The sequence below is a fragment of the Phocoena sinus genome, chromosome 8, assembly GCF_008692025.1.
Source record: "Phocoena sinus isolate mPhoSin1 chromosome 8, mPhoSin1.pri, whole genome shotgun sequence".
Lineage (NCBI taxonomy): Eukaryota > Metazoa > Chordata > Mammalia > Artiodactyla > Phocoenidae > Phocoena > Phocoena sinus.
In genome coordinates, this window is record NC_045770.1 from 76,925,854 (window position 1) to 76,942,132 (window position 16,279).

Genomic DNA, 16,279 nt, shown 5'->3' on the forward strand with positions numbered 1-16,279 from the left:
TAAAACAGTAGATTGTACAGTGATGCCATTTTTATAAAATTACTTCCATTAATTCATGTAATCTAGCAAATATATCTTTGCACATACAGGTTACAGTTATATGGAATAATGTTCTGATGTTTATCTAATGTTAATCATTAAAATATCTAGATTGCAATATAAAATAAAATAAAAGTAATGAACCACATATTCAACAACATGGATGAATTTAAAAATAATTATGCTGAGTGAAAGATACCAGTTAAAAAGTACAACATACTCTGTGATTCCACTTATACAAGATTCTTGAAAGTGAAGCCTTTTCTGTAGTAAGAGATAGCAAATAGTTATTGCTTGAAGGTGAGGTAGAGGCAGGAGAGAGGTATTACAAATGAGCATGGGGAAATTTTTGAGGGTCACATGTACGTTCATAATCTCAACTGGGAATGTTTTCATGAGTGTATACAAGTGGCAAATATATTTAATTGTATTTCTTAAATGTATGCAGTATACTGTATGTCCATTTTTTAAAAGGCATATGCAGAAGTTTTGCCCAGCTTTATTAAACTTATTGAGATACCTCCATATGTTAAAGTACCCAGCGTTAAATATGAATAAACTGTAAGCAATAGTATACATTTCATATCAAAAGCATTGTGCTGGGTAAAGAAGCTACATACGATACAATTTCATTAATAAGACATTTTGGAAAAGGCAGAAATGTTGGGAAACAAAACAGAGTAGTGATTTCTAGGGTGGAAGGAGAGGGAGTAGACTACAAAGAAGCATAAGGGAACTCTTGAGGTGATGGAAATAATTCTATATCTTCTCTGTAGTAGTGTTTATATGACTGTATACATTTGACAAAGTTCCTAGAAGAATGCTCCCAGAAAAGCTGAATTTTATCTATGTAAATTATACCTCAATAAACCTGCCTTAATGACATGTTCTAAGTATGCGTTAACAATTGCCTTTCTTATCCCTTCAACTGATGACATTCATATAACCAACAATCCTTCATCACGCTAAGTGCAAGCTGCATGGGATGCAGGTTTAGTGCATAAGAATTTTAAAGACAAATTCATGCATTTTCTTCCGTCTTAATGCCAGTCTCTTACATAAAAACATTTTATCTTGATGCACTTGTCTCAGAGACTCGGGAGCACTGCTCTATTTAAAATAATGTGTTATAACTTTTCCTAATATGCTTAATAACTAAAAGAAGACAAATGTAACCACATATGAAAGCTTTTCATCAAACTATATATATATATGTATGTATATATATATTTGATTAAGCATACACATTCTCTAAAGAAGTGTTTGCCAACCATTTTAACCCCAAATTCTCAACTCATGAAAATTTCCGAGCTGTGCATTTTGTAATTTATATTATGAGAACAATGGTACCTTTTTAAGTTTCTCAGATATAAAATGATATTCTTACAGCACATGTAATTTTTCAAATACATATATTCCTCTACCCTATCTTCTCCCAGAATTCCTGCCATCCCCTATCCTCTGTCCACTCCCTCTCCTCTTTAGGAGCCTCTGCTCTAACACCAGGAAACAACAACACTGTGTCCCAGTTGTCAGGACCAGGACTTAGTCTTTCCTCAAGTTGTGCCTCCACATCTGGTCCACCTTGTGATGAATCTTATGGAGATTTTGCTAATATAAATAAAGGACAGATTTTTATAATTTCATTCTGTCTCCTGACTGGCAGCCTTTGACAGTTACTTTAGTCATTAGAGGTGAAGTAGATAATAAAAATAAACCCCCCAACAAAGCTCACACATTCAAACCCCACTCTCTACACAATTCTTTCTCAAAGGAAATTAGCAACAAGCCTGCTGAGCCCTGTTCATTCTAATCCTATCCTAGTGAACCTTGATACCAGGTCATTTCAAGAAGCTGCATTAAGGAAAAAAAAGCAAAGGAAACTCCATTGCTTTGCTTGCCTTTGCAGAAAGTAGCTTTAACAGACCTTAATTTTGCAAGACCTGTCTTGTACAAATAAGTGTTAACAACTGAGGGAGACAGAATAATGGTCTCTCCAAAATGTCCAGGCCCACCAGAACCTGTGACTATGCAACTTACATGGAAAAATTGACTTTGTGTATGTGATTACGTTTTTTAAAAATCTACTCCAAGCCAAATAGCTAACTGAGGATGATCGAGCATTTTAACTGTCTTCCTGCTACTAAATTAGTCTTTATTGTTTCAAACTAGCTATCTTGTTTCTTGAACATGCTAGGTATGTCCTCCACTTAGGGCTTATATTACTTATGCATTGTGGCATAATAACCCAAAACTTAGTGACTTATAACAACAAATTTACAAAACCTCTCAGATTTTGTGGATCAGGAACTTGAGAGTGGCTTAGGTGGGTAGCTCTAGTGAGGGGTTCCTATCATCTTGCAGTCAATATGTTGGCCAGGGCTGCAGTCATCTGAAAGACTGACTGGACCTGGAAGATATACTTGAAGATGGCACACTCACATGGCTACAGGCAGGAGGCCTAAGTCTTCACCAGAGGGCCTTAGGGAGGTTTGATATGTCCTTAGCACATGGCAGCTGGCTTCAGTCAGAGTAATCCAAGAGAAGGAGACCAAGAATGAGCTTCAATGCTTTTTATGATCTAGTTTCAGATGTCACATACCATCACTTCTGTCTTACAGATTCATTAGAAGCAAATTACAAAGTCCAGTCCATGCTAAAGAGGAAGGGGATTGGAATATAATTTTTGAAGAAAGTATCAAAGAATTTGTGGACTTATTTAAATAATGATTTTGCTTTGACTTTCCCCACTGTTGAAATGCTCTCCTCTGACTTCTGCTGGGCTAACTCTCTTAACTTTCAAGTCTGCACAAATCTACTTTGTCAATGAAATTTACCATGACTATTGCAGACAATTGGTACTCTGCCCAGATCTCCTCATATTCATTTTACTATTTCCGTATGCCCTTTCCCCAGCTTTCCTCCTGAAACCTGCATCTGGGACACTCTGGAGGATTGTCCCTATGTTACTGAAGCTGCTTAACCTTTTGCACAGATCCAGAAGTTCCCGGGAGTTTATGTTCCACCTTATTTCCACCAGAGGTGGCCTTTAGCCAATGACTGTCTGATATGGAAGTATAATAGCACAGTCCTCTTTTCTCTTGCTAAGATAGAAACTGATACACACTTCAGAGCAGCTCTACAGTATGAGGCTGAGGCCAATCATTTGCTTGAGACTGAACCTTTGTTTGTTTTCTTCCTCATTATTATCTTGCTTACCCCAATCTATTACCATTTTCTCTTGAAAACATTATTAATAAATTATTTGTACACTAGCCTGGACCTCTGGATCAGCTTCTTGAGAATCTGACTTAATAGAACTACCCAATTTAATCCTATAAAATGCCTACCACCTACACATACATCTCTGATATCCCTTATTTTTTTCTTTTATTCCATAGTACTTACCTTCTAATGTACAACACAATTTACTCATTTATTAATTACTGCATGTCGCCCACAACTAATAAGTAAGTTCAACTAAGCAGAATCATTATCTGATTTATTTTCTATGAGTTTCGCTCTTTTCATTATTTTGAGAATGTTAGCAGTTTCCCTGTCAGGGTAATGCTTAGTGGCCAAGTAAAAATGAACATGTCAATTATCTTGGAAGTCTACCGAGCCCAATCACAGTCTAAAAAGCAGCTGGTCCTAGATGATGCCTAAGCTTTGAAAATTTGTACAATTTTAAAACAAATAGGGTCTTTGGGAGAAATTAATGTGGACAAGCATCAGCCCTAGGCAATCAATGGTGCAGAGTTAAAAACTGGTAGTCAAGGGGCTTCCCTGGTGGCGCAGTGGTTGAGAGTCCGCCTGCCGATGCAGGGGACGCGGGTTCGCGCCCCGGTCCGGGAAGATCCCACATGCCACGGAGCGGCTGGGCCCGTGAACCATGGCCGCTGAGCCTGCGCGTCCGGAGCCTGTGTTCCGCGGCGGGAGGGGCCGCAACAGTGAGAGGTCCGCGCACCGCAAAAAAAAAAAAAAAAAAAAAAAAAAAAAAGTAAAAATTGGTAGTCAAGTCTTTCCCAGCATCACACTGATGACTGAAGTTGTAAACTTATAGCCCCTGTTATTCTTCTTTGCAGAGTAGAATCTGATCATAAATAACAAGAGGTATTGAAGGTTCTGTTACTACCTCCACCCTAAACATCCTACTTCAGAGTACAGAAATTCAGATCCAGGAGTTTGGAGCAGTGTGCGTGTGTGTGTGTGTGTGTGTGTGAGACTATGTAAGTGAATACAGTATACTTGCATTCCCTGTCAGAAATGTTCAGAAGTCTTCTCTTGTCATTTCCAAGTTTGGGGGTATTTATTTCTTACTTTTGACAGAAGATATCTAAATGACTGCTTCACCCACATGGCATTTACTAGACTATATCAGAGAACCAGCATGTAATGAAAATCTGTTTCACCCTGTTTTTTGTGGCCCTGGCTTATGAAATCTTTCTTATTCCAATCCCCCACCTGTGTGCAGCAATAGACATTTTACATCTTTGATCTTCCCTTTCCTTTCCCCTTCCCCTATGGCTGTCAAAGATGATAGGGTATAGTTTGAAAGAATGTGAATGTAAAAAAATAAAATTTATAGCTTATTATTCTTGATTTTTTACTCTTCCACCTATGTTTATAGTCATAAATAATCACTAAGTTCTGTGTGTTGATTTTATCTATTATTTGACAGAATATAGTTAAGTGTCTCATTCACTGTGCTAATGTCGGGGAAACCTATATTTAAAATGTTTAAGGCATCTACCTTGGTCCAGTTGCACTCTCCTAATATTTTTATTGGATTATTTTACTCATTTATTCATTTATTAAATAATTTAATGAATGTCTACTATATGTCAGGCATTGTTCTAGGATCTGAAGATATGGTAGGGAACAAAATAGACAACAATCTTTACCTTTGTGTATGTTACAATTTACTGGGCTTCAAAGGCTATGCCTACAGCTTTACCAAGGATGTCATTCACATAGACTGTAATATGTATATTACGCAGTGTGGCAGCTTTAGTAGGTAGAGATATACTAAACAAAATGAACACATAAAATGTAGTGAATTTATTTATGCAGCATATCTTTTTGACTACTTCCATGAACTACTTACTTCCCTGTTCAACTTACTTGGAATAACCGGAAGAATAAAATAAGCATAGATTCCAAATTTCATAGAGCCTCTGTATTCTATTGGGAGGAGGCAGACATTTAAAAAGTTAAAAATGAAATTATAGTCATTGCTAAAAGGTGACAAGTCCTATTAAAAAAAAAAACAATAAAAATAGAAAACAAGGTGAGGGGACCTGAGTTGGTATTGCTAACAGTAGACACATTTTGAAGCAGCAGTATATAGGGTTGTCAGGGTAAATATTACTTGAAGAAGGTGAGGGATTTTGCCAGAGTCCAAGAAATAAAAAACAGTGTATTCCAGGAAGTGGGAGCAACTAGACCAAAACTGCTAAATTGTTCAGAAGGATAATGGGGAAATCAGTAATACAAGGTCTTGTGGGCCATTGTAAGGACTTTGATTTACATAATCTGAGTAAAACTCAGAGACACTGAGGTTTTTGAGAAGTGAAGTAAATAGTTTGACTTATGTCTTAAAATCATCACTCTGGCTACTCTTTCTTGACACAGAAGCAAAGAAACCAGAGAAAGGTCATAGAGAGACCAGATGAGAGCTGATGGTGGCTTGAACTGGCGGTAACAATGGGTGTGCTGCTGAGTGGTGAATTTGTGAATATATTTTAAATAATGAGCTAATAGAATTTTCATCAGCTGAGAGGGAAAGCAGGTTTGGGGGTAAAATTAGCAGTTCAGTTTGGGACGTGTTGAGTTGAATGTCTATTAGACATCTACATGGAAAAGTAAAGTTGGTGGATATGGAATTGGAGAGAGTTCTGGGCTGGAGGTATATATTTTGAGGCAGATTAAAAGGTACGAACTGCAATGGTGACCCATGAATCACAAAAAATTAAATTCTGATGGGGGCTATCCTCACTGAGAGGATAGCATTTGCACAAAACTTGAGATAGGCAAGGGAAAGAGTCAATCAGATATAAATGGGAAGGCTATTTCAGGTCATAGTGAAAGCACAAAATCCCTGGCTGATGGAACTGGCGGAAGACTGTGCCCACTCCGTTGAAAGACAACATGGAGAGCAGTGTGACCATCGCAGAGTGGCCAGAAGGAGGAGGAGAAAGAGAGGCCACAGAGGAGTCGGACCCTGTAGGGCCTTCCACACTCTTTAATGTCAATAAATGAGGGGTGTAATGAACATTCTGATCAGGGAAGAGACATGGTCTGACAAGTTTGCAAGGAACATTCTAACTGCATTCTAATCTTCTGAAGTCAGAAAACTTTGTAGGGGCTGCAAATTTGAAAGCAAGAAGAAAATTGCAAAAATTATTTTAAACGTCCAAATAAGAGATATTGGTGGTTTGGGCAAGAGTGTAGCAGTAGAGATGTAATCTTTATCTGTGTTTCTCCAGAAGCAGATTTTGAGGTAAGTATTTCAGGGCAAATAGAAGGGAGATAGAGGTAGGCAACTGGAATAGAGAAGAGTTATTCCAGCTAAGGGGTCAGAAAGCTGCAAAAAGATTTCTATCAAATTCTTGTCAATCAGTGGTTGAGGGCTGTTTGAAGGGACATTTCTGGCTTGCCCTCCTCTGGTCAAGAATGCTCCTTGACTATAGCAAGTCCATAGTCCTTAGGGAGAGATTCACATTTTTCGTAATAACTAGACTTTAGCATGTACAGGTGGGTGCTGAGAGGATGTAGATGGGCCTGTGAAAGCTGCTGCTTCAGGTAGTGAGAAGTGCTTGTATTCTGGATCTATTTTGATGCTAAAGCCTGAACACAGAAACACAGAAGTGTGATATATGCACACATACACGTATATATAATGAACTATATTTCTGTAAAAGATGCTTATTACTTTAAGCTTCTAATTTCATTACATTTCACAAACATTTACTGATCATCTATACAGTGCCATGTATTTCTGAGGGACTCTGGGATGTATCAAGAGGAATGAAGCATAAATATTGACCTCAAGGGACTCATAGTTGAGTAGCAAATTTAAGGTTTTTTCGTTAATTAGGACACACACTAAAATATGAAGAATGTCATAAAATAAATAGAAACTCAATTTTACAGTACTTATCTTAGGAAAATAATAGTGCCTAGATTAATGAAGTGACCCTGGAAATGGAGACTGGAACCCTTTCCCATTGTATTCCACCATGAGTTCCCTGGTCCAAGCCCAAAGCCTAGCACATGGAAGGTGCTCACATGTAGTCACGTGGCTCTCTTGCCACATGGAAGCTTATTTCTTCAAAGCCAGTAAGGGAGCCTCTCCCTTTTCAGCAAAAGCCCCACTCTTTGAGGGTTTCACCTGATTAGGCCAGGCCCACCCAGGGTGGTGTCTATTTTACTTAACTCAAAATTAACTGATTTGGGACATTAATTACATTAAAAAAAATCCTCCACCTTTGCCAGGTAATTTAATCTAATCACATGAGTAACATTACATCAGATTCGCAGGTCCCACCCACACTCATGAAAAAGGATTTTATAGGGTACGTACAGCAGAGAGCAGGGATCTTGGGGATTGTTTTAGAATTTTGCCTGTCATATCCCCAGATGTTCAAAACTCAATTTTTATTAGCCACTTACCCATCCTACTCCCATATTATTAACTCCTTCTCCTCATTCTCTGGTTTATGTAACACTATTATCATCTACCAGTTGTTTTCACTAAAAATATATGCATTTTGCTAAATTCCACTTTTTCCTCACCACTCCCCAGACCTCCTATCAGTAACCATGTATTAGGCATACTGTGTGTGCCAGGCAGTGAGCTTAGACCTAGTGATTCAAGGTAGAATAAAATAAGCAATGCACCAACCTTTATTTAGAGGACCCCTGCATTAATCAAGATTATCTTCAGTATTTTCCTGTTACAATAACTTTTAACTTGATCTTTCTGGCTTCAGTCTCTCACTCCAAACTCTGCTGTAAACCAGCATCAGAATATCAGTGGTCTATATTTAAAATAAAATCATATCTTATGTTATAAAATATAACCATATTAAATCCTTGTTCTTTTGTCTGTTTGTTTTGGTTGCAGATGAAAGAATCTCAATTCAAACTAGCTTGAGCAAAACGTTTGTTTGTTTTTTTTAATTGCCTTACAAACTGAAAATCTCAGGGGCATTTATGGCTTCAGATTAGGCTCTGGCTTTAGTTTCTCTTGTTTAATCATCACAGCGATGTTTCTGAAATGTATTTTTAGTGGACCAACACAGGTCATATCCATTCTTGAACTAACGACAGTAGTCAAGAGAAGGAATACACAGCCTTGCAGGCCTAGGTTACATTCTCGTTCCTGGTTGGGGGATGGAGGGGTGGAGTCATCTGTAGCCAAATAATATTGACTGAATATAGGAGGGAATGAGATCTTTAAAATAAATTGTAATTATTTTATTAGGAAAAAAATGGAGAAGGAAGGAGTCAGACACTGGGCAAACAAAACCATGTTATGTCCAGAAGTTTGTGTTAAAAATTAGCATGGGTCACCATATCCATATTCCTTAGTTTGACATATAAATTTTTTAAGACATTGTCTCTATCTAATTCATTAGCTTTTCCATGATACTTCTTTTGGTTAGGCTTATGTTCCAACAACATCAAATTATCACTTATTCTCTAACTGTATCTATTGGCTTTCCCGTCTTTATGTCTCTGCTCCAGTTGTTCTATCTGGAATGCTTCCTCTGCTCTTCCCTCCAAGGAAACTCCCACTATTTATGGGGAAAATCTCTTATTCAACAAAACCAGTTTCATTGTGAAATTGTCCTTCTTCCTCAAACAGAATTAATTGCCCCCTGTTCTCTGTTCTCAGTAACACCTTGTGAAATCCTCTATTTTGGCCTTAATTGTGTTTGGTAATTTTCTATTTAGAGTCCTGCTTCTTTCACTGTAGACTGAACTTGAACTAAAAACACCTGCTTTATTCAACCTTGTATGTCTAGTGCCTAAGTATGATATCTATGTATATTTGACATCAATAAATTTGTTGAATTAATAACATTAAGAAAAAGAACAAGATGCTACATTCAAACTTCATCTTGCTAACCAAAATAATGGAACACTCTCTCAGATATTTTGTAAAAATAGATTAAGTATTTGTGGGAGAAAAAAAAAGAAACTGCTGGAGTGGTCTCTTGCCAAAAATAATTTTTATTCTTGATTAACTATGTTTTTAGCTATTATTTCCCAATGATTAAATATATTTTCCTGTTTTGTAACAGGGCTTCCAGTGGTGATGATGAGGGCTTATCTTTAAATGATTTCACAACAAGTAGAAAGAAATTTCTTTAAAGGCCTTCAAATACAGTCTGAAAATATACTTTTTTATTCAGCCAGGTAGGTGACTGTGATCTACCCCCTCAATGACCTGAAAAGTCATTAAGGAAATAATCAAAGAACAACACATACCACAAGTTTCATACAAAAAGAGTCCCAGCCTTGGTCATAACATAGAATAGTCTGTCCTACATTCATTTCTGCTTGAATTTGGTTGGGTGGAAGTGGAGGACTGTGGACGGAGCAGTAGAATTTGGGAATAGGATGTGGGCAGTGGGCAGTGAGAAAAGGGTCTTCTACGTTGCTATAAGTCTACAGAAGATGGCTATTTATCATTTTATGCTAGATTACAGAATGTCAAAGTTGATGGGCTAATACAGATCATCTGTTTCATTATCTTGAATGAAGCTCACAGCACAAAGACATTAAACAAAAACCTCTTGTCACACACCAAATGACTGCTAAAACTGACATGAGACTTTTGACTCCCAGGCTAGTCCACGTACATCTTCATAATTTATATCCAGAGTACTTCCTAGAAGGCTTTTTAGTGACATACAATACAATTCACCTGAATTAAGATTAATAAAATAGAAATAGAAGGATGTCATTTGAAGTATTACATGCAGAAAATTTTTCAATCTAATACTCGCTGGGCTAGCTGATCTAACATCCTTGTCTTTGAGGTTTATCAGGCTGCTGGCAATAGCTTACAGATTCATCCTCCAATGAGTTGAAAAGCTTGGAGAATATGGGGAAGACCTAAGGTTTAAGCAAGGGTCATACCACTCCTGCCCTTGCCCACTTGGTATTTTGCATACAGAATTGAAATAACTGGTTAAGACAAAGTGACGAGATCAATTTTCTATAGGTGACATGCTCCCTCTGTTCTTTCCTTAGAATGATACACATACATATATGCATACACATTAAAAAATGAAACCAAGTGTAGACTAAACCTGGATAAAAATAAAAGGCAGTATGATACAATAAAAAGAACCAGGAATGTATGAACTTGTTAACTTGGCTAAGTCTCTGGACCTCAGTTTCTCCACCTGTGTAAAAAAGAATTCTTTTCTCACTGCTGCCGCCTCTCCCGGATGCGCAGGCTCAGCGGCCATGGCTCACGGGCCCAGCCGCTATGGCCCACGGGCCCAGCCACTCCGCGGTATGTGGGATCTTCCCGGACCCGGGCACGAACCCGCGTCCCCTGCATTGGCAGGCGGACTCTCAACCACTGTGCCACCAGGGAAGCCCCTAAAAAAGAATTCTTGACTAGATGACTACTTTGGCCTCTTTCTCCAGGAGGGCAAGTCCTGTAAGCATGACGGCAGCAGACAGTGCAGCTCTGCTCTGCCCAGGCCTGTGTATTCCTTGGTCTCACTAGTCTCTTTGATCATGATGTTGGTGTGATCTTTATTTCAAGCACATTTTTCACTTACTCCTGAGAAATACCTCTTTTCTTCACTCCTCACACTTTCTCCTGCTTTTCTCAAAAGTTCGAGGAAAAAAAAATGAACTAGTAAAAATGGATCTCTAGGTTTTCTCATATTTAAGATGTGATGAATCATTTAGCTGCACCTATTCTTTTAGAGGAATTTAACTGTTTAATGATAAGCAGATGAATTTCTGATCACCAAGCCCTTATTGATTATCATGAGAGATGAGCTGATTTATTCCATCAAACATTTGACTCTCTCTGGCCACAGAGTTATAAACACTGTTGTGCAGCCACAAGCATTAAAACCTCCCTGTCCGGGCTTCGCTGGTGGCGCAGTGGTTGAGAGTCCGCCTGCCGATGCAGGGGATGCGGGTTCGTGCCCCGGTCCGGGAAGATCCCACATGCCGCGGAGTGACTGGGCCCGTGAGCCATGGCCGCTGAGCCTGCGCGTCCGGAGCCTGTGCTCCGCAACGGGAGAGGCCACAACAGTGAGAGGCCCGTGTACCACAAAAAAAAAAAAAAACCTCCCTGTCCTCATAGGGCTTTATGATCACACTCTTACCTCATTTGAGGAATAAGACACTGCTCAGTATAAGTCTAGCTGTATCTCATAAACATTATAGGTTTAGAGTAGATCTAAGGAAGTAAAGTTCCAGAAGTGTTCACTTTAACAGAGCTTTTCCAAAGCCCTAGAGAAGGCCTGGAAAATGTATTCACATGGCCATAATGTTTTTTACAGCTTTATTATTGAGGAATAATTGACAGACAATGAATCAGCACAAAATGTGAACATACGTAAACACAATGAAACAATCTCCATTTTAAAGAAAATTAACATATCCATCAGCAGAAAAACTGTTCTAATGATTCTTTGTAATTCCTCCCTCTGGCCCCTTCTAGCCTCCTGCCAGGCAACCATTTAGCTGTTCTCTTCCTCTAAATTAGTTTGCACTTGCTAGAGTTCTGTATAAGTGAAATCATATGATATTATGTTTCTCATTGAATAGTATTTTGTTTGTTTTTTAGGAACAAATTTTCTTGCCCTTTTCTACTCTGTATTCAGAGCCCTGAGATTACAGAATGTACTCAATAAACTTTTTTTTCAATTGAATTGCTAGAAAGATGACCAACAGTAAAACTCAAGATGACCATTTCTCAAGAGGGACATTTGGAAACAGATTAAAAAGGGTTAAAGAGTGAGGAGTTGTGAGCAAGTAGGAGCAGTAAGTTATACTCACACTTTTTACAGTGTGTGGAGCTGTAATTTTGTATTGAAAAGTTTCCATGACCACTGCTGTGATAATTAGCATTAGTGCTGTATATTCTTGGCATTTTAAACGAAAATTACTTCTAGGTTCATACTCCCACTGTTGTACTAAAAAGCTCAGATCCCACCTGACTTAGAGCTCTTAGCTCCCAGAAATACATTCAAATCCTCTGGTTGAACTAGTTTGTTCAATTTTCCTATTCGTCATCTTAAACTTTCCATTATTCTTGCCTTTTCAAGTAGTTTTTTAGAATCTGGCAGAGACCCCTAACATTTTAGGCAGTATTCATTCTCTGTATCATATAAGGGGAACAACTTAGGTAAAGTTACCTTGTTACCTTATGGATGTCACTGGCAACTCCTGTAAGGTAGGAGGAATTTTGTTATCTACCTACCAACCAAAACCATATTTATATAATCTATACATATGTTTCAAATTGGTAGGATGTGTTTAAGATAGTTTTACTTAACATATGAACTATATGGAAACGTATGTTGATTTATGGGAGGGTCCATAGGGAATTCTTAAAATATACACATATATTTAATATATATATACATATATAAAATATTTATTTATAAATATATGATGCATTATATATAAACATATATCTTTTTTTAATAGATCTTTATTAGAGTATAATTGCTTCACAATACTGTGTTAGATTCTGCTGTACACCAAAGTGAGTCAGCCATATGCAAACACGTGTCCCCATATCCCCTCCCTCTTGGGCCTCCCTCCCATGCTCCCTATCCCACTCCTCTAGGCCATCAGAAAGCACCGAGCTGATCTCCCTGTGCTATGCTGCTACTTCCCACTAGCTAACTATTTTACATTCGGTAGTGTATATATGTCGATGCTACTCTTACTTTGCCCCAGCTTCCCCATCCCAACCCGTGTTCTCAAGTCCATCTCTATGTCTATGTCTTTATTACTGCCCAGCAACTAGGTTCATCAGTACCTTTTTTTTTTTTTTTTTTAGATTCCATATATATGCGTTGGCATACAGTATTGTTTTTCTCTTTCTGACTTACTCCATTCTGTATGACAGACTCTAGGTCCATCCATCTCACTACAAATACCTCAACTTCATTTCTTTTTATGGCTGAGCAATATTCCATTGTATATATGTGCCACATCTTCTCTATCCATTCATCTGATGATGAACACTTAGGTTGTTTCCATCTCTGAGCTATTGTAAATAGAGCTGCAATGAACATTTTGGTACATGACTCTTTTTGAATTATGGTTTTCTCAGGGTATATGCCCAGTAGTGGGATTGCTGGGTCATATGGTAGTTCTATTTGTAGTTTTTTAAGGAACCTCCATACTGTTCTCCATAGTGGCTGTACCAATTCACATTCCCACCAGCAGTGCAAGAGTGTCCCCTTTTCTCCACATCCTCTCCAGCATTTATTGTTTCTAGATTTTTTGATGATGGCCATCCTGACTGGTGTGAGATGATATCTCATTGTAGTTTTGATTTGCATTTCTCTAGTGATTAATGATGTTGAGCATTCTTTCATGTGTTTGTTGGCAGTCTGTACATCTTCTTTGGAGAAATGTCTACTTAGGTCTTCTGCCCATTTTTGGATTGGGTTGTTTGGTTTTCTGTTATTGAGCTGCATGAGCTGCTTATACATTTTGAAGATTGATCCTTTGTCAGTTGCTTCACTGGCAAATATTTTCTCCCATTCTGAGGGTTGTCTTCTGGTCTTGTTTATGGTTTCCTTTGCTGTGCAAAAGCTTGGAAGTTTCATTAGTTCCCATTTGTTTATTTTTGTTTTTATTTCCATTTCTCTAGGAGGTGGGTCAAAAAGGATCTTGCTGTGATTTATGTCATAGAGTGTCCTGCTATGTTTTCCTCTAAGAGTTTGATAGTTTCTGGCCTTACATTTAGGTCCTTAATCCATTTTCAGCTTATTTTTGTGTATGGTGTTAGGGAGTGATCTAATCTCATACTTTTAAATGTACCTGTCCAGTTTTCCCAGCACCACTTATTGAAGAGGCTGTCCTTTCTCCACTGGACATTCCTGCCTCCTTTATCAAAGATAAGGTGACCATATGTGCATGGGTTTATCTCTGGGCTTTCTATCCTGTTCAACTGATCTTTCTATTTTTGTGCCAGTACCATACTGTCTTGATTACTGTAGCTTTGTACTATAGTCTGAAGTCAGGGAGCCTGATTCCGCCAGCTTCATTTTTTGTTCTCAAGATTGCTTTGGCTATTTCGGGTCATTTTTGTTTCCATACAAATCGTGAAATTTGTTATAGTTCTGTGAAAAATGCCAGTGGTAGTTTGATAGGGAATGCATTGAATCAGTAGATTGCCTTGCGTAGTAGAGTCATTTTCACAATGTTGATCCTTCCAATCCAAGAACAAGGTGTATCTCTCCATCTATTTGTATCACCTTTAATTTCTTTCATCAGTGTCTTATAATTTTCTGCATACAGGTCTTTTGTCTCCTTAGGTAGGTTTATTCCTAGATATTTTATTCTTCTTGTTGCAATGGTAAATGGGAGTGTTTTCTTGATTTCACTTTCAGATTTTTCATCATTAGTGTATAATAATGCCAGAGATTTCTGTGCATTAATTTTATATCCTGCTACTTTACCAAATTTATTGATTAGCTCTAGTAGTTTTCTGGTAGCATCATTAGGATTCTCTATGGACAGTATCATGTCATCTGCAAACAGTGAAAGCTTTACTTCTTTTCCAATTTGGATTCCTTTTATTTCCTTTTCTTCTCTGATTGCTGTAGATAAAACTTCCAAAACTATGCTGAATAAGAGTGGTGAGAGTTGGCAACCTTATCTTGTTCCTGATCTTAGTGGAAATGCTTTCATTTTTTCACCATTGAGGACGATGTTGGCTGTGGGCTTGTCATATATGGCCTTTAATAGGATGAGGAAAGTTCCCTCTATGCCTACTTTCTGGAAGGTTTTTATCATAAATGGGTGTTGAATTTTGTCAAAAGCTTTCTCTGCCATCTATTGAGATGATCATATGTTTTTTCTCCTTCAATTTGTTAATATGGTGTATCACATTGATAGATTTGCGTATATTGAAGAATCCTTGCATTCCTGGAATAAACCCCACTTGATCATGGTGCATGATCCTTTTAATGTGCTGTTGGATTCTGTTTGCTAGTATTTTGTTGAGGATTTTTGCATCTATGTTCATCAGTGATATTGGCCTGTAGTTTTCTTTGTTTGTGACATCCTTGTCTGGTTTTGGTATCAGGGTGATGGTGGCCTCATAGAATGAGTTTGGGAGTGTTCCTCCCTCTGCTATATTTTGGAAGAGTTTGAGAAGGATAGGTATTAGCTCTTCTCTAAATGTTTGATAGAATTCACCTGTGAAGCCATCTGGTCCTGGGCTTTTGTTTGTTGGAAGATTTTTAATCACAGTTTCAATTTCAGTGCTTGTGATTGGTCTGTTCATATTTTCTACTTCTTTCTGATTCAGTCTTGGCAGGTTGTGCATTTCTAAGAATTTGTCCATTTCTTCCAGGTTGTCCATTTTATCGGCATAGAGTTGCTTGTAGTAATCTCTCATGATCTTTTGTATTTCTGCAGTGTCAGTTGTTACTTCTCCTTTTTCATTTCTAATTCTATTGATTTGAGTCTTCTCCCTTTTTTTTCTTGATGAGTCTGGCTAATGGTTTATCAATTTTGTTTATCTTCTCAAGGAACCAGCTTTTAGTTTTACTGATCTTTGCTATTGTTACCTTCATTTCTTTTTCATTTATTTCTCATCTGATCTTTATGATTTCTTTTCTTCTGCTAACTTTGGGGTTTTTTGTTCTTCTTTCTCTAATTGCTTTAGGTGCAAGGTTAGGTTGTTTATTCGAGATGTTTCCTGTTTCTTAGGGTAGCACTGTATTGCTATAAACTTCCCTCTTAGAACTGCTTTTGCTGCATCCCATAGGTTTTGGGTCCTCGTGTCTCTACTGTCATTTGTTTCTAGGCATTTTTTGATTTCCTCTTTGATTTGTTCAGTGATCACTTCGTTATTAAGTAGTGTATTGTTTAGCCTCCATGTGTTTGTATTTTTTACAGATTTTTCCTGTAATTGATATCTAGTCTCATAGTGTTGTGGTCGGAAAAGATACTTGATACAATTTCAATTTTCTTAAATTTACCAAGGCTTGATTTGTGATCC